Below are 26,729 nucleotides of genomic sequence, written 5' to 3' on the forward strand. Positions count from 1 at the left end.
CAACAAACCGATAAACGGCGAAACTATATTAAATAGAATAATCTAAGCTAAACCTAAGCCTAAACTACGATGGCTACTGTGTATATATAGGGGTGTGTGAGGAGGTTGACCTAGGGTTGTGCAACCATGGAGAGAGGCGTGCACAACCTGGATTCCGACTCTGACACGATTACAAACCCGGCAGGGTTCAAAACGGTGATGCAACACCTTATTCCTTTTACTCTGACTTAACTATAAGAAATATCTGGTTGACCTCATATCCATTGGAAAGGGCTCGTCGTAAGCTTTCCAGAATGTCCAAGATTGCCTAAAATGGACTTCGTATGAGCGAGTTATGCCCGTTTTACTGACGTGTTGTCCTGGAGCTCAACTTCGACCTCGACCACGACTTCGACACTACCACGATTTCTACCACGACCACGACTAGAGCTTAACCTTGAGTCTGAGTAGATTTGGTCTTCGAGGAGTGACATCCGAGTAAGGTTGTAGTGCTTCTCCCACGTTCCTATTCAATAAAACATCACAAGAATTTAGTGGTTATCCATCCAAGGAAACACGAATAGCAAGGAACGAGTTCACCTAGTGGTCTAATTGTCGTGCACGTGCTTGTAATTGGACCTTGTATGATTTGAGGATTATTGGTGGTATTGATCGTATCCAAAGGAGCTATAGGCTCATCAGAAGGTCATCGATTTGACCAAGCTCGATAAGCTGCAGGAAGACGTGGTCGAGACTCTATCCCAGCTTGAGGCGTGTTTCCCTCCATCGTTTTTTGATATCATGATGCATCTCAATTTTCACATTGTAAAAGAGATACAGATTCTTAGCCCCGTATTTCTGCATCAGATGTACCCTTTCAAGAGGTTCTTGGGAGTTCTGAAGAAATATGCTCCTAACCGAAATTGACCGGAAGGCTCCATGGCCGAGGGCTGGGAAACCGAGGAGGTCATTGATTTCTGCGTCGACTACATGAATCTCAAATCGATTGGTATGCCTATATCTCACCATGAGGGGAGGTTACAGGGGAAAGGGACGATAGGTGCAAACTCATTCCGCACTAACGACCCCATTTCATTCATGCAAGGACATTTCAAAATTCTGCAACAATCAGTTGTAGTGAACCCATATGTCGAAGAACACCATAAGATGTTATGCACCAAAATCCCAGGGAAGTCCGATGTTTGGATCACGTGAGAGCACCAAGATCATTTTGGCGTTTGGTTATGTAGACAACTGATGGATAAGCAGATAGAGTGTGCTCAGTTAATGTGTTGGCTCACAGACCGTCAACTAAAATCTTCACATTCTAAGGATATGACATAAATGGCTATACATTTTATACGAGAGCTCATGATAATAAGAGCACCAACCAAAATATCGATGTCGTATAGATGCCTGTGACTGCAATGGAAATAGGGAGACCTACTACGGATTCATAGAGGAGATCTGGGAGCTCAACTATGGAGTGTTAAAGGTTTCTCTTTTCTGGTGCCAATGGGTCAGACTCCCAGGGTCGTGAAGATTGACAAGTACAGTATGACTACAGTGGACCAAAAACTCGTTGGACACAGAGAAGAACCATTCGTACTTGCGAAAGATGTTATGCAAGTCTTCTATGCAAAGGATCTGGACCCGGCTAACAAGGACGAGCGTCATGTGGTTCTTCGAGGAAAAAGAAGGATTGTCAGAGTGAAGAATGTCATTGACGAAGAAGACTATAATTAATTCGACACGCTACCTCCTTTCGGAGAGGACGTCGACTTAGGTCCTATGGAAGACACCGACAAACCTCCCTATGTACGCCATGATCATAATGAAGGGCGAATTGTTAAAACATATTAAGTAGCTTTATTTGCATATTAATGAAGGACATGAATTACTATGTATGGATTTGTTTTATATGCAATTATACCTTACTTATGTTAAGGAAGCTTCAATTTCTAGTTTATAGTGGAAGATGTCTTTATTATTGAGCATATTGATTTTTTATTTTTAATAAATTAGCAATAGCACAAGCACTATTGCTATGTATTACTATGTATTAATTAAGGTATCCTTACTATTGATTTACATTATATATAGTTGTGAGCATATTTATTTTCAATTTTTAAAGAATACGATATTTATCTATGAAATTAAGATATATAGGAAGCTCCAATTATATTTTTTTAATTAATTAGCAAGCTCCAACAATATTTATTTCCATTTTTATTGAATTACAAAAGTTAACAATGAAATTTAGGTATATAGCAAATTTAATTTTGGTATACAGCAAGTTCAAATTAAAATAAATATGTATTAGGATTGGAAGTCAAAAGAATGCTAATAAATGCAGATAGTATAGTCACAATCGAATACACTTGAGTAGCGTGGCGGTTAGTTTGTTTGGACCTGGGGCCACATGTCGCAGGTTCGACGCTTGTGCTTAGCACAATTTTTTTTCTTTGCTACACGCGGGGGGGGGGGGGGGGGGGTTCACTGCCGGCTGACTTCATGGGCCGGCAGTGAAGGTGGGGTTTTCACTACCGACTAACGTTATGGGCTGGCAGTGAATTCCCCCCTTCACTATAGGCACACCCTATGAGCTGGCAGTGAAGCACCCCCTATATAACCGATGCGCCGCCTCCACCCTCCGAACTTAGAAAAAATTCCCCACTTCTGCCGAATTGCCTCCCGCGCCGTCCTCAAGCGTCGCCGCCTCCGCCTTGTCCTCACCGACACCGCCAGAGGACAACGAGCCTGCACCGATGAGCCCAAGCCCGCCATCCCCGCCCTCCTCTACTTCGTCATCCTCCTGCCCAACGTCGTTCCTGTCCTCCTCCCCGACGCGAACCCGTCCTCCTCCCTGACACCGTCCCCGCCCCTCTCCCCAAGGCCTTCACCGGGGAGTAGCACCCGTCACCACTGTCTCCTCCCCCTTGATCATCGTCACTCGCGCCGATGACCCTGCCATCCCGTCCCCCTCCGTCTCCTCCCCCTCGATCTAGGCACACCACCATGTCCTCATAATCTATGGTCGGGAATATTGAGATGTGGTTGGGTTTCATCTCCCCGACACCGTATTTGGTTCTTGCGGTATTATAAGAAAAGATGCTATGCAAATTGATAAGATCGGATGCTATGCAAATTGATTTGATTTTCAAGTAAATTGAGAAAACTCGATGATGAACTGTTAATTTGAGATGCTCGATGATGAACTATTAGTTTGAAATCGGACTCTGAGCTAGTAATGCAACAAAGATTGCACTAAAATGTCATCTATTTTATTTGGTACTTCTTGATTGCATTATCAGGGGACTGGTTCATCGCATGCTTGCTCACAACCCAACAATGTCATCGTTGTTTTTTTAAAGCTATATGGGGTCTATATGTTCTTGTCTCTCTAATTGTTTTCCTATGGGAAATGGCTACTACGATCTTAGTTGAGAATTAATTCCATTGAAAGTGCGATCTTGGAAAACATATAGGCCAGTTAGGTGACAAAGTGTACCCTAATTGTTGAATTGTGTGCCTTTGTCAGGTTAAAGATAATTTGAGCTGATCTAGTTAGGGAGCAGGGCATAGTTCAGCCCTGAAGCCAACTAGATTATCGGTTCCAAGAGCTATGTGATGCAATAAGATTGTCTAGTTAGGGAGCATGACCTTTAGTGTCTTGGAGACAACTAGATCAATGTGTATAATCTGAGAGCAAATGTAGTGGCTTTATTAGGTTCACATAATAGTGGAAGAAGAAGGATTTGTCCAAACTGTGGTCAATGTCCTTCATCTTCCCTATTATGCGTGCCTAATAAGGTCATTTGCTAGAGCCACTGAGGCCGTATTTCTTTTTTACTCATGTTATGTGTTGTATTAAAAATTACACTGTTTTCATACTTGTTTTACTTTTTACAAATGATGAAATTGGAGAACTATTTACCATACATAGGACTGCAAAGCTCGACTAGGATGGTTATTACACATGCACCTTGCACCTCTTTTCACTATCCCAGTCGAGCTTGCAGTCGTATATAATTATCTCCATAATCTGATGCGGATCGATCAAATAATGGACTCTTTATTTGATGGTGGTTGCATATGATGGTGGTGACTGATTTTTTGTTTTTGTTTGTTGCTACTGCACATTGGTTTGAGTTTGCTTTCTACTGTTTGATGACTAGCCATAAAATCATAAATTAGCTCTATTTCTAGACTAGCAGGTAGAATTTATTTTCCTTTATGTATGCTTATATGTATTTACATGTCGTTCCTGACTGAATCGTTGATGAAAGAAAAAAAGGCATTTACATTTTCTTCCATCAGCAACCATGATGCCTCTGCAATCATTTTTGCATATTTTTTGAAATTTAGGATTGCTATGACATGGTATGTTGTCCATCATGGTCAGCAAAGTAGAGTGTTCTCCAGTTGGGAGGCATGCCACGCACAAGTTAATGGATTCAAATGAGCATGTTACAAAGGATACAAATCAAAATATGAAGCTGTTGGGGCATACAATAGTCAAGTCATCTAAGCTAAGCTAAAATTGGCTAACTTTAAAAATAAGGAGAAGATATGTGATTTCACGTGTAAAGATGTCATAATCGTAGTTCTGGTTGTAATCATCATTAATTTGCTATGTAAGATGATGTGATTTGTAAGATCAATGTGTCACTTGCCAGTACCTTTGTGCATATTTGTGCCTATTTTGCTATATAAGATGTGACTTTTTTTTATTAAATGTGGTCATAATGTACTCAATTACAATATTATATGTGTATGCATTCTATCTATCGACTCCTTGGTTATCTAACTCTTTCGATAGCCTCTCTCCCTCCCTCGTCGGCTTTCTCTCTATCTCCCTCCTTCCTCAGCTCTCTATATGTAGAGTACTCAACCTCTCGTCGCCATCGTATGCAGAACTCTCAGGAAGGGATGGTACCACCAACCGCCGATCCGCTCAAGGTGCCAGAAGGAGATGCAGTGCCGCCGTCAAACATTGAAGAAGATAGCCCGAAGAACTACCTCAACCTGGACCAAATAGACGTCTGTGGAGGCGATGAGGTAATTCATAAGTAGATGAATGCATCTATTGTACATATTATCGTATATGTTCTCAATAATTTTTTGCTTAAGTGTAGATGCTTGATGCTCTAGAGGGTCATGACAATGAGCAATCCCAGGAGTGGCATCGTATCCGAGATCCCTCGAAGATGCCCACGGGACGATTTGTCATCACGGAGGTCTCACCAGCTGGGGAGCCAACTGCACCAGAGAAAGTTCTCAGGCCGTACAAGTTATTTTGTGAAATAGCTGTTAAGGATCACGTGCCCATCAGCTAAAGATTGTGGACTGGTGAACGAGGTGATCTGCACGTGATTCCTGATTCAATCAAGACTGACATCTTGTGGCCCAAGATATTAGAGAAGTTCGAGTTTCCTGAAGACACATATATGGAAGTAGTTAAGCGTAAGGAGCTAATGATCATGGGCATTTCATTTAAGAATTGGAAGGGCACACTGAACAAAACCTATATGTAGAAAGGCACAACACCAGATTTCAGCAAATGGCCACAACCGGAAGATCATTGACAAGCCTTTGCGGAGTACAAGTTGTCTGAAGAAGCACAGAAGTTGAGTGAGGTGAACAAAGAAAACTCGAAGAAGAACCTTTACCCTGACAAAGTCGATAGTCGTGGGTACGTAAGAAAAGAATGGCAGTGGCAACAAGAGCTAGATGAACTGCGAGAGAGAGGTGTCACACCTAAGAAAGAGAGCTAGAGCGAACGATCGGTGCGCTTCCTTTGTGGGAGGGGTGCTTCTTACTCATCTAATGGAAGCTTATGCTTTACAACCTTCAAAGACCATGAAGTGACGCAAACTCTTGCAAAAAGGCTTGCGGAAGCCCACGTGTAGTCTTCACAAGGTTCTTTCAAGCCAGATAGGGATAGGGATGAGCTCACCTTGGCCTTGGAAAGCAAGGAGCACGGTGGTCGCACATGAGGTGTTGGGGTGATGGGTTGGAAATATGGATTCCCAAAGGCCGTCAACAATTACAAGAGTCGAAACAGATCCCAAGCAGAGCAAGATGCAGAACGAGAGGCAGAATGAGCTAGGATAGTGACATGCTTGAACTTGTGCTACAACGTGAGCAGGAACACACAGACGAAAAAATAAGACATGCAATGCATGAGGCTATCATGCATGAACGGGATGCCATTGGGAGCAAACAGGAACATCCGGTAGTGTCTCCTAATGTTGCGCACTCTAGCCCTAGTGGTCGTTAGAGTAGCTGTGCGTCCACGGGAGTTCCGGGAGCTGACTCCATCACTTATCCCATTGACCACATCACAGCAGAGACCCCATGTGAACTACACATTGGTGCTAAGAACATTACCACCAAGATGGCTTCCGGCGTGGCTTATCCTCGTGGCTCCCATGAATTTTTGCACGGATGTCCGATACCAGAGGGTTACGCCGTGGTCAAAGTAGACGAGGCAGTTGACCATTACCATCATGTTGAGGTGGACTACACCGTAGAGGAGGGGATGAACTCTATAGGAGAGAATGGGCACACATTCATCGTATGGGAGAAGGCCTACATAGTGTTTCCACCAGGGATAGCCCTTGAGAACCTCTACTCTCCACTACACCTCGGGTCGTCATCTCTTCCTAGATCTCCCTCTCCTCAGCCATCTCCTAGAATAAGTCCACCTCCACAGTCATCACCTCGAAAAGTCCACCACTCAAGAAGACAACACCATCAAGAAGTCGGCCATCATCTCAGAAAACACGATTAGGTTCCGCAGCATCGAAGCAGACGACATCATTTAAGAAGTCAGTGCCATCTAAGAAGTTGATGGAACCCACTGATGTCTATTCACTTAATCCTTAGGAAACCAAAAAGATTATGGATGCCAGTGTAACGACTCATTTTCATCCTCTGGCACCTCCACCAAAGCCTGTTGTGCCAGAATATAGCATGAAATTTTTCATAAATATAGCTAAAGTTAAACATATGGGGGGGGGGTTCAAGTAAGCCACCAACTGACTACGAACGCATTAGTAAGAAGCAGGCTAAGAGCAAATCGGGTCCAATCGTTCAGGATGCTCCAAGCATTGGGGACTTCCTGGCTGATTCAAGATTAACAGTAGAAGAACTAGCATGGCTTACTGCAGGAGCGAATATCCCAAAGTTGGATGTTACATGTTCGTTTGAGTTGAGCAAACCTTTGGTCAGACCAGATATAGAAAGAAACCTTACAACTCAAATGCGTCGATTACATCAGTGGTACTTGGAGCAGTCCAGGCAGGGTTTTGAGGCGTTTCCCATAAGATCCATAGATGAATATTTTCTCAATGGGGACGGCTCCTTCTGGGTGAAATTCGAGTACTTGTATGAATTGTACAAGGAAAATGCCATCGATGTGGCTATAGTCAGAGCGTGGACTCTGTAAATAACTTATGCATATAATTCACGTTATATGATCTTGTACCTTCAAATTGCATGGCAAACTTTCCTCTTTCATAGAATGGAGATCCGCACATATAGACAAGAATTAGATAATAAAGTAGGATTTATCGATCCTGGGCTTATCAACGAGGAACTTGTAAGGGAGAGTACAGACTTCACAGAGAATTACTTATTGAAGTGTCTGCTTCACCACCAATACAAGAAATTCATACTCTTACCCTAGAGCTTTGAGTACGTGTTTGCGTGCCAGGTCGTTCTCCTTTTATGGGCAACTCGATTCGAGTACTAATTTTCTATGGTAACATATTCCTATAGTTTTCATTGGATCATCCTTGTCATTCACCCAGACATGAGCAAGATCATTGTCTTGTACTCACAAAAGAGAGATAAGATGACTTACCAAGACCTCATCGATATGCTAAACAAGTAAACTCGATCATTTAATCTTCTCGTTGATTGCATCTAAGTTTAATTGGCATTAATATTCACGTACAGTGCGTATACAAGATACTACAAAAAGAGTGTTATCTACTTTCCATTCAGAAAGCAGTATGATGTAAAAACCAACTTTCTGGTACACAGGAAATATTCATGACTTGCATTTCCTAGTAAATAAAAAGGTTCAATTCATTCCATTGACAAATCCTTTCCTCTTGAAGTGTATGAGGCAGCCACCCGGCAACAAAATCTATGGGTTCTATGTTCTTACTTTCATGCATGCATTCAGCGAAGATGGAGATGTTGTTAGGTTTAATGATGTTGAGGTATGAAATTACATATCGATGCCTTCTTTTCAATTTCTACACATGTTCAAGGACTAATTCTTTCGATTCTTCAAATACAGCGCTTCAAACACCGCGCAAGTGCGATACAACCTACAGAAATACATGCTATTCAAGAACAGATCGCCAGGTTCTTCATCGAATATGTTATCAACCCAAACTATGAGTTTCATGAACCGATTGTGTCGTCGACGCATGAGAGATTTTTAGGTAACTTCATACCTTCCAGTAGAGAGTATGCGACAAGGAGGAAGTCTACCAAGGGGCTTGACAACGTATATATCACCAAATGACACCATATGAATGATATTAATTACTATGTATTAATGCAGGACATGAATTACTATGTATTAATGAAGGTGTCTTTATTATTGATTTATATTAAATATGGTCTCATTGTTTTATTATTGATTTACATTAAATATGGTCTCATTGTATGCATGTATTAAGAGGGAGAGAGAGAGACGGAGAGAGGAGAGAGAGAGAGAGGGAGGATAGAGAGGAGAGAGCGGGAGAGATTGATGGAGAGAGGAGATAGAGAGGAGAGGCGAGAGAGAGGTAAAACACTGCCGGCTTAAGCCTACAGTTGGCAGTGATGTCCTAGGCATCACTGCCGGCCAAAATCACCAGCCTGTAGTGATACACAGGGCATCACTACCGGCTGAAGCCTTTAATTGGCAGTGATAACCCCCTTCACAGCCAGTCATCTGAGCCGGTAGTGATAGTTGGGGACTATCATTGCCCGTTACCCACTGTCGGTGCTATAACCGGCAGTGAAAGGGGTTTTAGAGCTGGAAGTGATAGGGTTTTTTGGTAGTAGTGTGTGGAGTTGAACTAATCATGGCATATGGACTTTTTCTCTGGCTTCCATGTGATCCCTATCGGGTCGCACTTCGTCGGAGCTACACTAGCCATCTCGGCATCCTGTGTGATGGGCGGGCGGAATTGTGCCTGATCCAGCAATTTGTCAGATCTCTTCCGTGGGCGGCATCCGATGTCCGATGGATCTCTTTCGTGGGCGGCATTCGATGTCCGATGGATCTCTGGTTTTGGGAAGTGGATCTACGCCGAGTCCAGGGATTTGCACTCCGAATACTAGTGAGATCATCCGTGCAACGCGCATTGCGGGGTTCTCAATTGATGAGATCTTACATGCCGAAGAAGGAGCCGATGTTGACTGTTCGTTGGCCATATGCAAATTCCAATGACCTTTTGGCAAGAGCTTTAAAATTCTTTGTTGGATCCTTATTTGTCTTGACAATACTTGGGCATTAGTTTGGCTACCCTACCAAGATCCACATAAAACTTTTGCATTAGATGTAGAGTGGTGAGGATTTGAAACACTTGAGTGATTTGAGAGTAAGCTTTTTGTCAAAGAAGGATTGCTTGTAATTCTTGATATATCCGGGGAGACTATTTTCTTATATCTAAAAACTCTGGTGCTATGCTTCAAATATAAACGTCTCTTTTAACATAAGTTTTCAACTCTTGACTTTTACCTGTGGAGGAAGTAGAGAGGAGTTCGGGATGAGAAGAAACTGAGAACATGGACGATGAGATGCTACTTCTTGACTGACTTAACATGATAAATATTGGTATATGCATGTATGTGCTATGGTTGCAGGATGACTGGTGCAACGTTGATTCCTCGAAGGTAGATACGATTACTTACTCGAGGACGAGTAAGATCTGATTGTGAGGGTGTTGTTAACGCTAGTTATCATCACATATTTACTAATGGTTTAGTGGATATATTTATGATATTTAATCATTTATGCCACTTGGTGACTAACAATAACCACGTTTGCAAGTGTATTGTGTTATGTGCTTGAAAATATTATTTTGCAGGAAATAGGCGCAAAACAGCACCTTCTTGATATAATGGATAAAAGCATGAAGAAAACTGTGGAGACTAGAAGACCAACCAAGAAGAAACTGGGCCCAGACGGGTCAGTTTGCCGCGTGGCAAACTCTAAGACATGGTCTGTTTTGCCCCATTTTCTCCGAGACACGTTTTCCACCGACCTAAGGCTTATAGCGCCTTCCACCATGCGGTTTGAGTTGATCTACGTCGGTTTCTTTCCACCTCCTCCAGAAAGGACTCTATCAAGCTGCCTATAAATACAAGAGCACATCCCACGGCCAGGGGGAAAATTCCACGAAAGAAAGGGCTAATTAGGATTAGACACCAGAGATAATCATCATAGGCGAAAACCAAGGTGAGGCGGCGACTCCGGCGTGGTTGCCGCACGGGAAGACTCCGGTTGCCGCACAGCAACGCTGCTGGCTTCGGGATCTGCACTCCGGCTTCCACAGTGGAGTTCCAGATATACTCCAGATCTGATATAGCCATGTGTATTCTCAAGGTATCATGGGGTAAACCTCTAATCTTTCTCTAGGTTATTGGGGATCTTGCCATGCGAACTTGTGATTCTTAATTTAATGCAGTTCTTCGCTTTATCTTGGTCTATACGATGTACACTTATTGTTGATGGAGTTGCTAGCCGTCTTTCGCAGTAGCATAGATGCAAACATGTGTTTGGTTCTATGTTTACCCATAGCATCGTTGAAGTGCTAATGCTAGATGATAATCATATTAGCCTTCGTCGTGACAGGATTGTAGCAAAAAGATATCTTCTACTTTAGTAGCAACCAGATAAGGTTAAGCTGATTGTTATGCATGCAAGTGAACCTAAACCTGTGAGAAGTTCGTTCATAATCTCTGTTCATTATCCTATCCCTTTTTCATGTGCTTCGTCCTCGTTCTACTCAAAACAGTCAACTCTCAACAACGCTTTGATTGATAGTGAAAGTTTAGCTAGATAAGCATCCCACTTGTTCCACGGTTACAAACTGCGTGCGTAACTCGCATCAACACATACTTAAAATATGTGCATAACTATGTACTTTATGTTGATAAACAATTACTAGATGGCACCTGTTGTTACCTGATTCCTTGTACCCTGGTTTATGTCGTACGAGAGGTTCGTTCCTCTTTGCTTGGTGAGCACCAAATAGGATCGTGAGTTCTTGGGCGGAAAAAGGGAAGAGGCCCAGGTCGAGACTGAATCCTACAATGGGCCATGAGCCAGTGGTTGGACCACGTCAGCTTTAACTTGGCGGCCCAATAGTTGTAGGAGCGTACACTATGAACTGGACCAAGCCTGAGGCTACCCAATGCCATAGGCCCAGATAAGCCGAAGATTATCACGAGGAATTTGTCCCTGAAGAACATCATCGTAAGGTATTTTTCCTGCGTTACTCCGTGACGTTTTATCAACTCCTGCAGTTTAGTCTTCTGCGTGTGTGGATAAGTGGACCTCGGAAATCTACTGAAAATTGTGAATTGACTCGTCTTCATTGTGGTCTTGTGTACCCCTTGCGTACAGGACACAGGCCACGCATTGATCACATGAAGGCTACCAGGATCAATCAACCTGTATCGCCTTGCCAAAATTTCAAAATAACCTCCCTCTTTGGCTCTATGCGGACGATTGCGTAACCCATATATCGTTCATGCATGCACACTCATCTACCGAACCCGAACAGCAACTATTTCTTAATCCATGCATGCCCTGGCCTAAAGCGCGTACTCCACTTTGAGGGAGCAACTATTTTAAAATTGAAGCCACGCTTGGTTGTCCATGGATCAAAATGGAGAGGGTAGACGAGTGGAGAAGGTATTTTTCTTCATGGCACCTTCTGAAGACTTTGATCTATGTGTATGTACATATAGATCTTTTCCTTGGTTGTCCATTAAGACTTTGATCTATATGTATGTACATATAGATCTTTTCCTTGCACCTTCTGAGTTCAAATCAAATTTAATGTTTAGAGCATCAAGTTAATAGCGCGTAGAATTCAGGCAAGATATATATCGTTGTGATCGAAGTCTTAACTATTCTTCGACGTCTCGTTCGAAGAGGAAGAAGATATATAGTAGGTAGAATCAATATATTAATTGAATGACGACATGACTTGGGGCAGAGGGGTGGGTTTCCTTGCTAGCTTGCTCAAATATTCAACTAATCAGACAAGAAAGCTTGTCTGCATGCGCGGCTAGTTTTTCTTTTATCAAGAGTTCAGACAAGAATGTTAACTAACAGGAATATGTAGAAACGAATATAAGTTTGAAGTTTCCACATGATGTCGACTCGATATTAAGATCGTCAGAAATATTGTCTGAATTCAGTTAAAATTCAGTGTTGGTTAATAAATCAGCAGGAGAGAACAACTTCAATTCGCCTGTGATCACATTAGACACGCTTTTTAACTATGCAAGATGGTTGCGTAGTTTCAGGAGTGTTTCATGTTCAACAGTAGTTTATTGAATTTCAGAGTTAGGTATTTTGGCTGAATTATTTATTTTGAAGTTATTAATTTGCCATCATATGACGTTTCACAATATTTTTATGTACACTACTCCCTCCATTCCGATGATGTTTCACAAAAAAAATTCCATGACGTGATCCATAGACAAGAGTAAATATGTTGGTGCCTTCAAGACAGGAGTCGTAGTTGACTTACCTTGCAGTTTCCAGTCAGTTCTGTCGGTGTACATTCCAGCAGGAGTACATATTTGCCCGGCTGCCACTTGTCACCAGTGGGCCGATATGTGTATGCAGGCGTATTGGCGTACATATACTTCCATGATTCTCGCTGAAGCTATACTGGGCGTAACTCATAAATGTGTCACTAATACACTATTAGTGACAGATTTAGTGACGATTCGTCACTAATGTGTAGCCCAAGCTATGACCCGACTAAGACTCGTCACTAATAAGGATTCATTAGTGATGGCGAGGGAACGACTCGTCACTAAAGATAGTAATGACGAGTCATCTCAAAGTCTGTCATTAATTATGGAGTCATTAGTGATGGGTAGAGAGAGCATACGTCACTAAATGTAGTCTCAGGCAGTCACACACGCCACTAATGAGTGATGTTTACTGTTACTTTTTGCGCTGAGCAACTTGATTAGACAGTGTCTGTTCGTTGGCTGCTCGGCACAGGGAGGCGATTTTTTTGACGATTCTATTGAGGACCAACCAAATCTCGGTGATTTGATGTTGGGACTGTCCCTTAGTCTTTAAAGGTTTGCCTCCCCTTTCCTCCTACTCTTGCTCATATATGGTGGATTCTAGAGTTTGAGCTGGAATCAACAATTTTGCTACTTCTCTCAAATCTTGATACATATGGATTGTCCCACTTGGCATTTGAAGGTTTGCATGCATCCTCCCTATTTCCTCCTCTTGCTCCTATTTGGTGGATTCTGAGGTTTGAGTTGGAATCAACAATTATGCTCATTCTCCCGAATCTTGATATGTATATTGTGCAATTATGTTAATTATATTCCTAAAAGTGAATTTAGTTTGCGTCACCTACGTCTCCCGTTCAAGAGTGTTCGATTATAAATATGACTTGGCAACATATCATATTTATAAGAAGATACTCCTGAATTATCCACGAATTTTGGATAGGTCGAGGATATGTGGTCCGATTAGGTTTATGTGGTCTTATACGGTTCTATAGAGAATTTCGGTGGCATCTCCCTGTTGTTCTCTGGATACACACCCTCTTGGCTCGTTGTCGAGACGTGTATTTGGAGAACAGCAGGGAGATGATGTCAAAATTTTCTCTAGAATCGTACAAGAGCATAGAAACCTACTTCGGCCATGTATTCTCGAATAGGATTATGACCTATCTTTGCCTATATAGAAATTAGGATCCTTCACCATAGATAACATGTATCATATTTGGATGTTAATTGTTGGCTTGAATCTCACTAGAACACATGCACACATTTAATTTTAGTTAAATTGAGTTAGAATTTTTATACTTATTCTAGCTACTCTATCGTTTCTATTAACAATGAATATTTTTTCAATTTGTTGATGACGGAGCGAAGTTGGATGTACTTTGATTGTCGTACTTGTAACGAGTATATGAGCGGGGTGAAGTCTTTTAAGAGTGTCGTGGTGACGGATATGAAAGGTCGGGGTAAAACGACAATGTGATGTCCATGCTATGATTGCAAGAATGAGAAGAAGTTCCCAAAACCAGACAATGTGTATGATCACTTGTTAAGGTGTGGATTCAAACAGAGGTATTACATTTGGAACAAACACGGCGAGGAAGGCATTAATGAAGGGGAAATGGATTGGGTCCTCCCGGACGGCAGTATGGATCAAGGACTCTTGCCAGCCAGTGATATAGATCATTATCTCAAGGAAGTAGGCATATTAGGATTCAATCATAACTACGTGGATTTGGTGGAGAATGTGGACCAAATGGTGCGCGATGTTGAGGGGCACGACGAGTATAGTGATTGTGAGTTTGCCAAATTTCAGGAATTGGTGCGAGACTTGAAGACACCATTTTATCCTGGCTGTAAGGAGAAATACATGATAATGTTTGTGGTGCTTACACTTCTGCAATTGAAGGCAACCCATCGTTGGTCTGATAGGAGTTTCAAAACATTGTTGCATTTGCTAAGGGACATGCTACCGGAGGGGAACAAGATGCCCAAGACCGTCTACCACGCGAAGAAGACAATTTATCCTTTGGGATTGAAAATAGAAAAAATACATGCATGTAAGGAGGAATTTGTCATGTTTCGTGAAGAGTATGCAGACCTAGATCATTGTCCTATTTGTGGAACCCATCAATACAAGAGTAGAAATGAGAGTGACTACGGTGGCACAAGGAGGGTCATAAGAATGACACAATGATACGGCACCCCGCAGATTCCGCTCAGTGGCAAACCATTAATTTCACATTTGATTGGTTTGCTAAAGAATTAAGAAATATTAGGTTTTCTATAAGCATAGATAGCATGAATCCATTCAGCAACATGAGTAGCTCACATAGCACATGACCTGTTTTACTGTCTATCTACAAGCTTCCACCTTGGCTTTGCAAAAAGCGAAAATACATTATGTTGTCGACCTTAATTCCTGGCCCGAGACAACCTGGCAATGACATCGATGTGTACCTCAGGCCTTTGGTGGATGATCTTAAAAGACTCTGGTCTGAAGACGTTGAGGTTTGAATGGCTATTTGCACATCTAAATGATCCTAAATGAAAAGGCTATCAAATACAAAGTTGAACATCTCATCGGATTCTACAATATTAATATAAAGTTTGTCTCTATCCAACTCCGTATAAATTTTTTTTTGGAGACATAGTGCTACGTCTGAAAGTTAGTGCTACGCAGACGTTTCATTAATCCGAGTGAGTTTGCAGTTTTCAACTTTGTGGCACTGTGTGTGTCTTTTTCAATGATTCCTACTAGTGTTTTACACTAGAACTAGGCCAAAAGTTTGTGGTCATGTATGTGACTCCCTTTGTACTAGTTTTAGATATTTATTTGTGTATCTATATAGCTTTAAATAAAAAAATAATCAACTAGAAAGTTGTACATCTTGTCGAGAGCTATAATTTTCATATAAAGTTTGTCTTCATCCGACTTTGTATGAAAGCGTTATGAATTTTTTAAGATGAGCTATCATCAACCACGGTTGAAACTTTGTTAAGATTATTTGGGAATTTAAATAATCTCAAATTAAAAAGTTTTCAACTACAAAGTTATAGATCTCGTTAAGGGCTACAATTTTTATGTAAAGTTTTTCTCCATCCGACTTCATATGAAAAAGTTATGAATTTTTTAAGATAAGTTGTCATCCATTATCGCTGCCGGCTCATCACACGAACTGGAAGTGATACCCATTATCACTCCCGGTTCATAAAATGAACCAGTAGTGATACTTGACGAACTATCACTACCGGGTCGTGGCTAGAACTAGCAGTGATAGTTCAGGTATCAATGCCGGCTGGTGCCCTCACTCGGCAGTAAAACATCATTGCCGGCTCAAGCCATCGATAGGCAATGATGCCCTTCATTACTGTCGGTTCATAAGCCACATTTGTTGATTCTTCCCGCGTGGCTTTTGAACCGGCAGTGATGCCTCATCACTGCTGGCCCATTAGCAACTAGCAGTGATGGACGACAGTGATGGGCTGGCATATAAACTTGGTTTTTTAAGTAGTGACTACATAAGTTATTTCATTTTATTGTGCTTATGTTGAATCATTTGCAGCACGCATGCAATACCTATACTTACAGTTCTTTTAGAGTTATATATGCTGGTGGTTTGGTGGGTTGTTATCTATTGTTTCTTATGAATCATAGGTTATTTGAGTTGAGGAGTAGTTCTTTTTTACAAACTTTCATAGTTTTGCTATGATCACATGATGCTTAACATGCAGAAGTGGAGTTTTAAAACTATTATGGAATGAAGATACTATGTATGTTGTTATCATGATGCTCTTCTGAATACGTGTTACAATATTAAATTATTATTTAATCTATTATGGTTTAAATAGCTTGTTAAACTAGTTTGCTTGCTGAGATTTTTCAATCTCACCCTTGCAATATTTCTCCCAGTTGTTATTCTTGAAGCTAGCATGGATAGAAGGGATTAGAAGCACTTCCTGCACGTTCATGACATCATTTGACCATGAAAAGTAGTATTGTAATAATAATAAGTAGTAGATGTTGGAGTTGTTACTTGCCTAATCAAATAATATCTTGAAGTTTGAACTTTGTTCTTTAATCACCTGAATATTATTAGGACGTCAATATATGTTAGCGTGCTGTTTTTATACGTATCCACATCCATATATTGTTGCTTTAATGTTGCCTCCTGTTATAAAGGAGATGCTGCTGAAAATTTTCATAGTTCGGCATGTTTGTAGAGGAGCGCATTTGTGGATCCTTGCGTGTTACAATTCGGGAGACTCTAAGATCATGCATCACGTCTCAAGAAGGACAAAGAAGGCGAAGTTTGTGCAAGCAAGGCCATGGCCACACAGCACGGACAAGAGATATCATAAAAAGGGCATAGAGAAGCAATCCTGGAAACAAAGATGCAAAAAAAAAAAAATTCTATTGGAGTCCCACCATCATTTTTATTCCAGAACCTAAAGTGATTTGGAAGGCAACTAGGAACTGGACTGTGCACCAGAAATCAACCGGCCGGCTCACAGGCCACCGGTACAAAAGGCGGTCAGATTCGTGGACCAAACTGAGTGTCTCGCACGGGGTGACAGTTTCCAGCTGAAAGGGAACGAGATCACTCACACTTGTAGTTTGTAGTCAGCATGCGGGTGGAACGTTCAAAAAGGCAAAAAGGGTAGCAGAAAGCAGATTCAACCAGAATCTCCAGACGCACGCAAAAAGAGTAAAAGTTCGGACAAAGAAAGATGCAAAAAAGAAATGGAAACGCACAACCCACGCCCATGCATGCATGCGAAAAGACATGCACGTACGTCGATTGAAATCGATCGCTCGCGCCAGTTTGCCACGGTTATTTGATTTTCCTTATAAAAAGGTGGCAAAAAATTTTCTTACTACTTACCAGCTGCAGAGGCAGAGGGTGCCTTTTTTTGTTCATGAGCCTGATGATCAGCTGCTGTGTATGGCGCCGTACGCGCTTGAGGTCCTTTCAGGGCAGGAACGACACTAGATATCCCTGCTCGCCAGACAAGACGGTAACGAACAATAATCAGCTAACCTTCTAAACTATAGCTCCATGAAAGAGATCAATACCGGAATGTATCAAGATTCAGGCTTCACGTACCCTTGGAGGAGTTCTTCGAGTTTTTCTGCCTGTCGTCGACCATTTCTCGTGCTGATGTGAGATGTGTGTATGGTCTTTGATTTGCTCGATCGTGTTTGGTTTGAGGCAGTCAGTGCTCAATGCTGAATGCTGCTGTTAATGCATCGTCGGTTTGAGGCAGCTAGTGCTTGCTTATATAGCCTTCCTACATGGATGGTAGAATACTCATGGAAGTTGCATCTGATCTGATCAATAATGAATTCTATTAAGGTTCATTTTTAGCAAGTGAAATGCTTCGTCTTGTTCTGTGTAATAGTAGGAGTATGCAGTAGTATGTGTACCTGCCGAGCTGCCATTTGTCACTGAGCCTTCTCTGACTTGCCTACGTCTAGGTATAGTCTTCATGCAATGCTTCTCCCTGAAGCTATGGTCGATATAGCTCACTCGTGCCTCTCCCTGAAATTTCCTTGAAATTCTCATGCTTGTGACCGACGTACGTACAGGCCTGCTGTCAGAACATGACAACTCTGTATTCCTAGTCGTTAGCCGAGTTCTTCCTGTGCATTTAATACATGTAGCATCGTCCATCCGTACCATTGTCTGTCTGTGCGCGCTTTTCGAAGAAGATCACGTCCCCAGCTAGCTACTCGGTCGTTAGCCTGTGGAAAGGGTTGCACTGTCTTGTAGCTAGACAACGCGGGGAGGCCTGGCCCCGCAATTCCTGAACATCTTCTGTACTTTAAATTTCCAGGCAATAAAGAAGATGAAATCATTACTTGGCACCCTTCAACGTTAACTGCTCCAAGCCAGAGGCTAAAGCCCTTATATTGCCATAGGAGTTTCCATGCTTCGTATCAAGTCGTTTGCGCGTAGACGAGGAAACCTCTGAAATCAACAACGGACAATATCTCTACTGTGCTCCAGTTTGAACCTTGGTGTACTTGTCTATTCCTTGATTGATGCGTAGAACAGCAAGTTCGTTAATTAATTAGCTTGACCACTCATGTCAACAGCATTTGCTGTCATAGTTTCATACTGATCGATCTTGACAGAAGAACCTGCTAACTAAATTCCAGTCTTTTGCAGTCATGCATGCGCGGATGAAATACGGTTCAATCGTTCCTATGTATGGGCATGCAGCTTGTAATATTGGCACAGCCACAGCCATTCATGGATTAAGATATTCCGCGTTCAGGGTTCCGCGTTCAGGAAATTTACGGTGGCGTCTTGCATAAGGCAGACATGATGCATGACATGACGCTACAGAGATATGATGGACGGCCAAAAACCATGCCATCTCTCTCTATATATATATCTTGCTGAAATTTGCAAACAACTACTAATCTCAGTGGGGGGCTATACGTGGATTGTCGACTCCATATGTGGCCCATGCATATTCATTCAAGCTCGGTCAGTCGTCTACACCAAGCCGTTTCTTAATCCATGGATTACCTTAAGCGCGTTTAATTGGTCGCACTAGGAGCACAAATTATTTAAAAAAAATTGTAGCCATTTGTAGTTTGGTGATGAGTCATATGGCTGTCCATCGTTCAAAATGGAGAGAGCAGAGTCATACGGGAAGGGAGAGATTGCTTGCAGACGCGACTTGAGAGTTTCTAATTAATTCGTTCTCCAATCACTCCGAGTTCATTTATATTTTAGCGGCCTACGTGTGTGCTCCGTCAAATACCAAACACAATCAATGTCAGAGTCAATTTGCCTGTATATAACATATTGGTTGTAAGAAGACTTTACTCATTAACATGAATCAACGGTCAGATGAATTAATGTGACATCCATTGAGTTGTTGCAAGAGACAATTTTTTTAGGGCTTTGTACGATACATTAAATATCAGAACGAATGCAACGTACACTTTCTTTCAAGGTTCAATACAGCAGGTTTTGTTACAAGGGGCTGTACATTATTTTCGGGGTATGACTATACACAAATATACATTACACCAGTCCATCAATCTAATAACATTACACATTTTACCAATCCATAAATCTAGTAACATAATACATTTTACCAATCCATCAATCTAGAAACATAATAAACGTATTATATTTTTTCTACCTTGTGAATTTGAGTGTATGACCGCTACATATTTACAACTACACGCGCAAGTATGTAGGAGTTGATGGACGAATCATGGAATTCTTCTGCATAGCGTCTGTAGATCCCTCAACGTTTAATAATTAGACCCTTACCTGATGAAAACAAATTAATGCAGACATATATATAAATGTCAGTGTTTGTCAAACCTTACAAGCATGCAGATGAAGATAAATGGAGTATATATATGCTAGCTGCAGGTACTAGCTAGGTTAACATACTTTTTGCAGGCATCTTTTGGTCTCCTTTGGGAGGTTGCACATGAGTTGTGTACGGCTGCTGGAACTGGTTTGACGTTTGACCATTACTGATACCTTTAGCTTTTGCCGCTGCATGCACGCACAAGACAATAAAGCAAAACGAAATTAAAGCCAGTTGGTCATCTCCAGGGAGACATCATGCACGGAACTAAAAGTCCGAACAGATGAGTTGATGAAGTCGGTTCTTCCAAAAACAAAAAAAATTATCCAGGCTCATGCCTAATGTACTGACCAGCAGGGGATGCCTTTTGTTCATTAGCCTGATGAGCGGGATACGCCGAGGGGGCCACCTGCGATCCTTTCGGGCTAGGCACGGTAGTAGATAACCCTGCATTTCAAGCACGTTAGACAAGACAATATTGAATAGGGTTGACCTTCTTTCTGCATGCAAGATGTATTTCTTAGAAAGAGACCTACCCTTAGAAGTGGTGTTCTTCGGGGCCTTCGACCTGTTGAACATTGTTCGTGTTAATGTGTGATGATATTTGATCCTCAATGCTGAATGCTGCTGTTAATGCATCGTCGGTTTGAGGCAGCTAGTGCTTGCTTATATAGCCTTCCTACATGGATGGTAGAATACTCATGGAAGTTGCATCTGATCTGATCAATAATGAATTTTATTAAGGTTCATTTTTAGCAAGTGAAATGCTTCGTCTTGTTCTGTGTAATAGTAGGAGTATGCAGTAGTATGTGTACCTGCCGAGCTGCCATTTGTCACTGAGCCTTCTCTGACTTGCCTACGTCTAGGTATAGTCTTCATGCAATGCTTCTCCCTGAAGCTATGGTCGATATATCTCACTCGTGCCTCTCCCTGAAATTTCCTTGAAATTCTCATGCTTGTGACCGACGTACGTACAGGCCTGCTGTCAGAACATGACAACTCTGTATTCCTAGTCGTTAGCCGAGTTCTTCCTGTGCATTTAATACATGTAGCATCGTCCATCCGTACCATTGTCTGTCTGTGCGCGCTTTTCGAAGAAGATCACGTCCCCAGCTAGCTACTCGGTCGTTAGCCTGTGGAAAGGGTTGCACTGTCTTGTAGCTAGACAACGCGGGGAGGCGTGGCCCCGCAATTCCTGAACATCTTCTGTACTTCAAATTTCCAGGCAATAAAGAAGATGAAATCATTACTTGGCACCCTTCAACGTTAACTGCTCCAAGCCAGAGGAGTTTCTATGCTTCGTATCAAGTCGTTTGCGCGTAGACGAGGAAACCTCTGAAATCAACAACGGACAATATCTCTACTGTACTTGGTGTACTTGTCTATTCCTTGATTGATACGTAGAACAGCAAGTTAGTTAATTAATTAGCTTGACCACTCATGTCAACAGCATTTGTTGTCATACTTTCATACTGATCGATCTTGACATAAGAACCTGCTAACTAAATTCCAGTCTTTTGCAGTCATGCATGCGCGGATGAAATACGGTTCAATCGTTCCTATGTATGGGCATGCAGCTTGTAATATTGGCACAGCCACAGCCATTCATGGATTAAGATATTCCGCGTTCAGGGTTCCGCGTTCAGGAAATTTACGGTGGCGTCTTGCATAAGGCAGACATGATGCATGACATGACGCTACAGAGATATGATGGACGGCCAAAAACCATGCCATCTCTCTCTATATATATATCTTGCTGAAATTTGCAAACAACTACTAATCTCAGTGGGGGGCTATACGTGGATTGTCGACTCCATATGTGGCCCATGCATATTCATTCAAGCTCGGTCAGTCGTCTACACCAAGCCGTTTCTTAATCCATGGATTACCTTAAGCGCGTTTAATTGGTCGCACTACTAGGAGCACAAATTATTTAAAAAAACATTGTAGCCATTTGTAGTTTGGTGATGAGTCATATGGCTGTCCATCGATCAAAATGGAGAGAGCAGAGTCATGGGGGAAGGGATAGATTGCTTGCATACGCGACTTGAGAGTTTCTAATTAATTCGTTCTCCAATCTCTCCAAGTTCATTTATATTTTAGTGGCCTACGTGTGTGCTCCGTCAAATACCAAACACAATCAATGTCAGAGTCAATTTGCATGAATCAACGGTCAGATGAACTAATGTGACATCCATTGAGTTGTTGCAAGAGACAATTTTTTTAGGGCTTTGTACGATACATTAAATATCAGAACGAATGCAACGTACACTTTCTTTCAAGGTTCAATACAGCAGGTTTTGTTACAAGGGGCTGTACATTATTTTCGGGGTATGACTATACACAAATATACATTACACCAGTCCATCAATCTAATAACATTACACATTTTACCAATCCATAAATCTAGTAACATAATACATTTTACCAATCCATCAATCTAGAAACATAATAAACGTATTATATTTTTTCTACCTTGTGAATTTGAGTGTATGACCGCTACATATTTACAACTACACGCGCAAGTATGTAGGAGTTGATGGACGAATCATGGAATTCTTCTGCATAGCGTGTGTAGATCCCTCAATGTTTAAAAATTAGACCCTTACCTGATGAAAACAAATTAATGCAGACATATATATAAATGTCAGTGTTTGTCAAACCTTACAAGCATGCAGATGAAGATAAATGGAGTATATATATGCTAGCTGCAGGTACTAGCTAGGTTAACATACTTTTTGCAGGCATCTTTTGGTCTCCTTTGGGAGGTTGCACATGAGTTGTGTACGGCTGCTGGAACTGGTTTGACGTTTGACCATTACTGATACCTTTAGCTTTTGCCGCTGCATGCACGCACAAGACAATAAAGCAAAACGAAATTAAAGCCAGTTGGTCATCTCCAGGGAGACATCATGCATGGAACTAAAAGTCCGAACAGATGAGTTGATGAAGTCGGTTCTTCCAAAAACAAAATTTTTTATCCAGGCTCATGCCTAATGTACTAACCAGCAGAGGATGCCTTTTGTTCATCAGCCTGATGAGAGGGATACGCCGAGGGGGCCACCTGCGATCCTTTCGGGCTAGGCAGAGTAGATAACCCTGCATTTCAAGCGCGTCAGACAAGACAAATATTGAATAGGGTTGAGCTTCTTTCTGCATGCAAGAGGTATTTCTTAGAAAGAGGCCTACCCTTAGAAGTGGTGTTCTGCGGGGCCTTCGACCTGTTGAACATTGTTCGTGTTAATGTGTGATTATATTTGATCCTCTTGTGTTTGTGGGTGTTTAGTTTGAGCCTGTGCTAAATCTATCTTCAGATGTGCCATGTATATATAGCCTACAAGTGGTAGAATCATGGAAATTTCATCTGACTGAATAATCATGACTTCTGTCAAGGTTTTATTTGTACCAAATGTGTAATTCAAATATTGGTATTTTTACGTATACGTCACTGTACTACACTTTCTTGTAGAGCGTCCGGTTGGCGTTGGATCTCAGCTGGTCTTAACCCTTCACATAACCCTGAATGAACATTCTGAGCAATCGTATGACGAATAACCCAGTGAGTACGTGATGCATGTTGGACCCGGTGTGCATTTATTTTACTTGTCGAATCGAAGAGAAATATGCAATATATTTGGTTGGCATGTTGACCATAATTTATTTTATTTTTTACGCAAACTTGATCCAAATGCTGCTATATTTCTAAGAAAAGTATATTCCTAAAATTATGTGGGCATGAAAAGCTATGTATGCTTATATGTGTGTGTGCATCATTGATATTTCCAAACCGAGCAAGAGATGATATTACAGTTTCCTAATCCTTCATGTAAAACTCCACTATCCGACAAGTTGGTGATTTTCATATTGTACGGATGTTTTATAGTTGCCTTAATTTTGTTTTTCTATATTTTTTGAGTTGTTAATAGTTATATATATTTAAGAAATGATGAATTTCTTTGCCAAGAATGTCCTTTTTTAAGATTAGGAAAACATTTGTACATGAAAGTCATACAAACTAAATGCATCTAATTTAAAAAGTTACTTGCCTTGTGTCTTGTGAGGATTTTTCTATCGATAAAACATTTGTACACGAAACATGCATATAACTTTATTAATGGTTGGCCAATTCTTACTAAGTTTTAATTTTTCAAATCAAGATACACCTTATAATATTGGACAGAGGGAGTAATATATATCCTATGTGTTTTTCGAGATTTATCCAATCAAGAAATATGTTGAAAGTAAGATTCTTTTAATTGTTGCATGCGGTTCTCTCCAATTTTGTACATTAGCTACCTGTAAGTTCTGGGATCCTGACCACCAAAATGCAGGAGATAACCTAGCATTTTCCTCCATCCTACCTGTAAGTTACACCCAGAACATGAACTTGTTGGTGATCCGCGTGTTGAGGAAAGTTTCATCTTGTTCGCTTAAACTGAAACCTGATATTTTGTCTCTGAAAATGACATGGCACACACAGGTGCATCATCTGAAGTTTGAACATGCATGAAACAGATAAACAAAATGTATGCTGACAAAATCATGCATTTTCCATCATAATTCCTTTCAAATCATGGAAATCTCCCATCTAATTTATTTAATACTATAGGTTAGTATTATTCAAGCGCTTGATGCTGTTCTAAGTAAACAAGCTGCAAGGTTGTATAGAGATCAGTTGATGTTAACAGCCATGTGTTGCAGATCTTGGCCTATATCTGCTAAGTCAATTCGGTGTCATGGTCATAGGAGTCGACTAGTTGTAGTAGTATTTACATAGTCTGTTTCCCTTGCACCTTCCAAGTTTAAATCAACTTTAAGACCTACAATGTCAAAGCCGGTAGCGCGTAGAATCCAGGCAATATATGATTGTGATCAAAGCCTAACTATTTTTTATATTTCATTCAAAGAGAAAGAAGATAGTAGGTACAATCAGATCAATTTGCATGGCTTGAATTGGGGGTGGACCGGTGGTGTTGCTAGCTAGCTTGTTCGAGAAATGGCCAAACTTTCATTCAGCTATCAGACAAGAATGGCTTCTCTCATTGTCTGCATGCGGTTTGTTTTATCAATAGTAGACAAGGCTGTTGATTTAGATTTCTTGAAGTTTGAAGTTTATGATACAGACTGCATCCTGAAATCAATTGCATGAGAAGCATCGTCTGAATTAATGTAAAATTCAATTTCTGTCTGCTAATCAATCAGCAGATCGAAGAGAACCACTTCAGTTTGTTTATGAACCATGGCATGCGTCTGCAGATCAATAATGGCATCAATAAGCCCATCACCGTGGCAATCCTCCACCACCTCGAAGGCATCATGCCTCGGTCTTGTCAAGGTCAAAACCCTCCGCCGCCTTGAAGTCATCAGGCCTCGATCATGTCGAGCTCAAAACCCTCGGCCACGTCAAAGGCATCATGCCTCAATCACGTCGAGGTCCAAAACCCTCTACCAAATTAAAGGCATCATGCCTTGGTTGCATCAAGGTCAAAACCTTCCACCACCTCGAAGGCATCATGCCTCCATCGCGTCGAGGTCCAAAACCCTCCACCACCTCGAAGGCATCATGCCTCCATCGCGTCGAGGTCCAAAACCCTCCGCCACCTCGAAGGCATCATGCTTTGGTCACATCGAGGTCAAAATCCTGCCACCTCGAAGGTATCATGCCTCCGTCGCGTTGAGGTTCAAAATCCTTAGGCATCATGTCTCGGTCGCTCCGAGGTCAAAACCCTCCACCACATCGAAGGCATCATGCCTCGGTCACCAAGAGGTCAAAACCCTCCTCCACCACGAATGCATCATGCCTCAGTAATATCGAGATCAAAACCCTCCGCCACCCCTAAGGCATCATGCCTCGGTCGTGTCGAGGTCAAAAACCTTCCACACACCAAAGGCATCATGCCTTGATGGCGTCGAGCTCCAAACCCTCCACCACCTCAAAGGCATCATGCCTCGGTCACGTCGAAGTCAAAACCCTCCGCCACCTTGAAGGCATCATACCTCGATTGCATCGAGCTGAAAACCCTCTGCCACCTCGAAGGCATCATGACTCAGTCACATCGAGGTCAAAACCCTTCGCACTTCGAAGGCATCCTACCTCAATTACATCAAGATCAAAACCCTCCCCACCTCGAAGGCATCATGCCTAGGTCACATCGAGGTCAAAACCCTCTGCACTTCGAAGGCATCATACCTTGATAGCATCAACGTGAAAACCCTCCGTCATCTCGAAGGCATCATGCCTCAGTCACGTCGAGGTCAAAACCCTCCGCACTTCGAAGGCATCATGCACTCCGTCGCTCAACTAGCCAACCCTTGGCGCTCAGCACGCAATGCTTCATCTGTTGTGCAGGCTTCCACCTACTCTTGCTGAGCTACGGCCACTGCAAGACGGAGATCCCGAGCTTCTCCTTCCATCACCATGTGGCTTGCGTTGGCATGGTCGATAGACGCCTCTGCGACTCGTTGGTCCTCGGTAGCCCCTCGAGCCACAGCCTCTGCCACCTGGTGGGCTTCGACAACCTCTCGAGCCATGGCCTCCGCACACTCCCAACGCATCCTCTCCTCCTGCACACGACCCTTCACAGCCTCTCCACGCTTCATGGCCTCCTCCATGGCACGGT

The 26,729-nt window shown here is 42.0% G+C and overlaps 1 long non-coding RNA gene across 1 annotated transcript; it reads right to left on the reverse strand.

Annotated features, from left to right (window-relative positions):
• Positions 1–17,165: 17,165 nt before the first annotated feature.
• Positions 17,166–18,006, reverse strand: LOC133894986 (uncharacterized). The gene is made up of 2 exons (XR_009905569.1): positions 17,874–18,006; positions 17,166–17,765 (listed from the first exon to the last, which is right to left on the reverse strand). It is a non-coding gene; the product is annotated as an uncharacterized LOC133894986 (long non-coding RNA).
• Between the last annotated feature and the right edge of the window lie 8,723 nt (positions 18,007–26,729).

This window comes from Phragmites australis, chromosome 16 (genome assembly GCF_958298935.1).
Source record: "Phragmites australis chromosome 16, lpPhrAust1.1, whole genome shotgun sequence".
Classification (NCBI taxonomy): Eukaryota; Viridiplantae; Streptophyta; class Magnoliopsida; order Poales; family Poaceae; genus Phragmites; species Phragmites australis.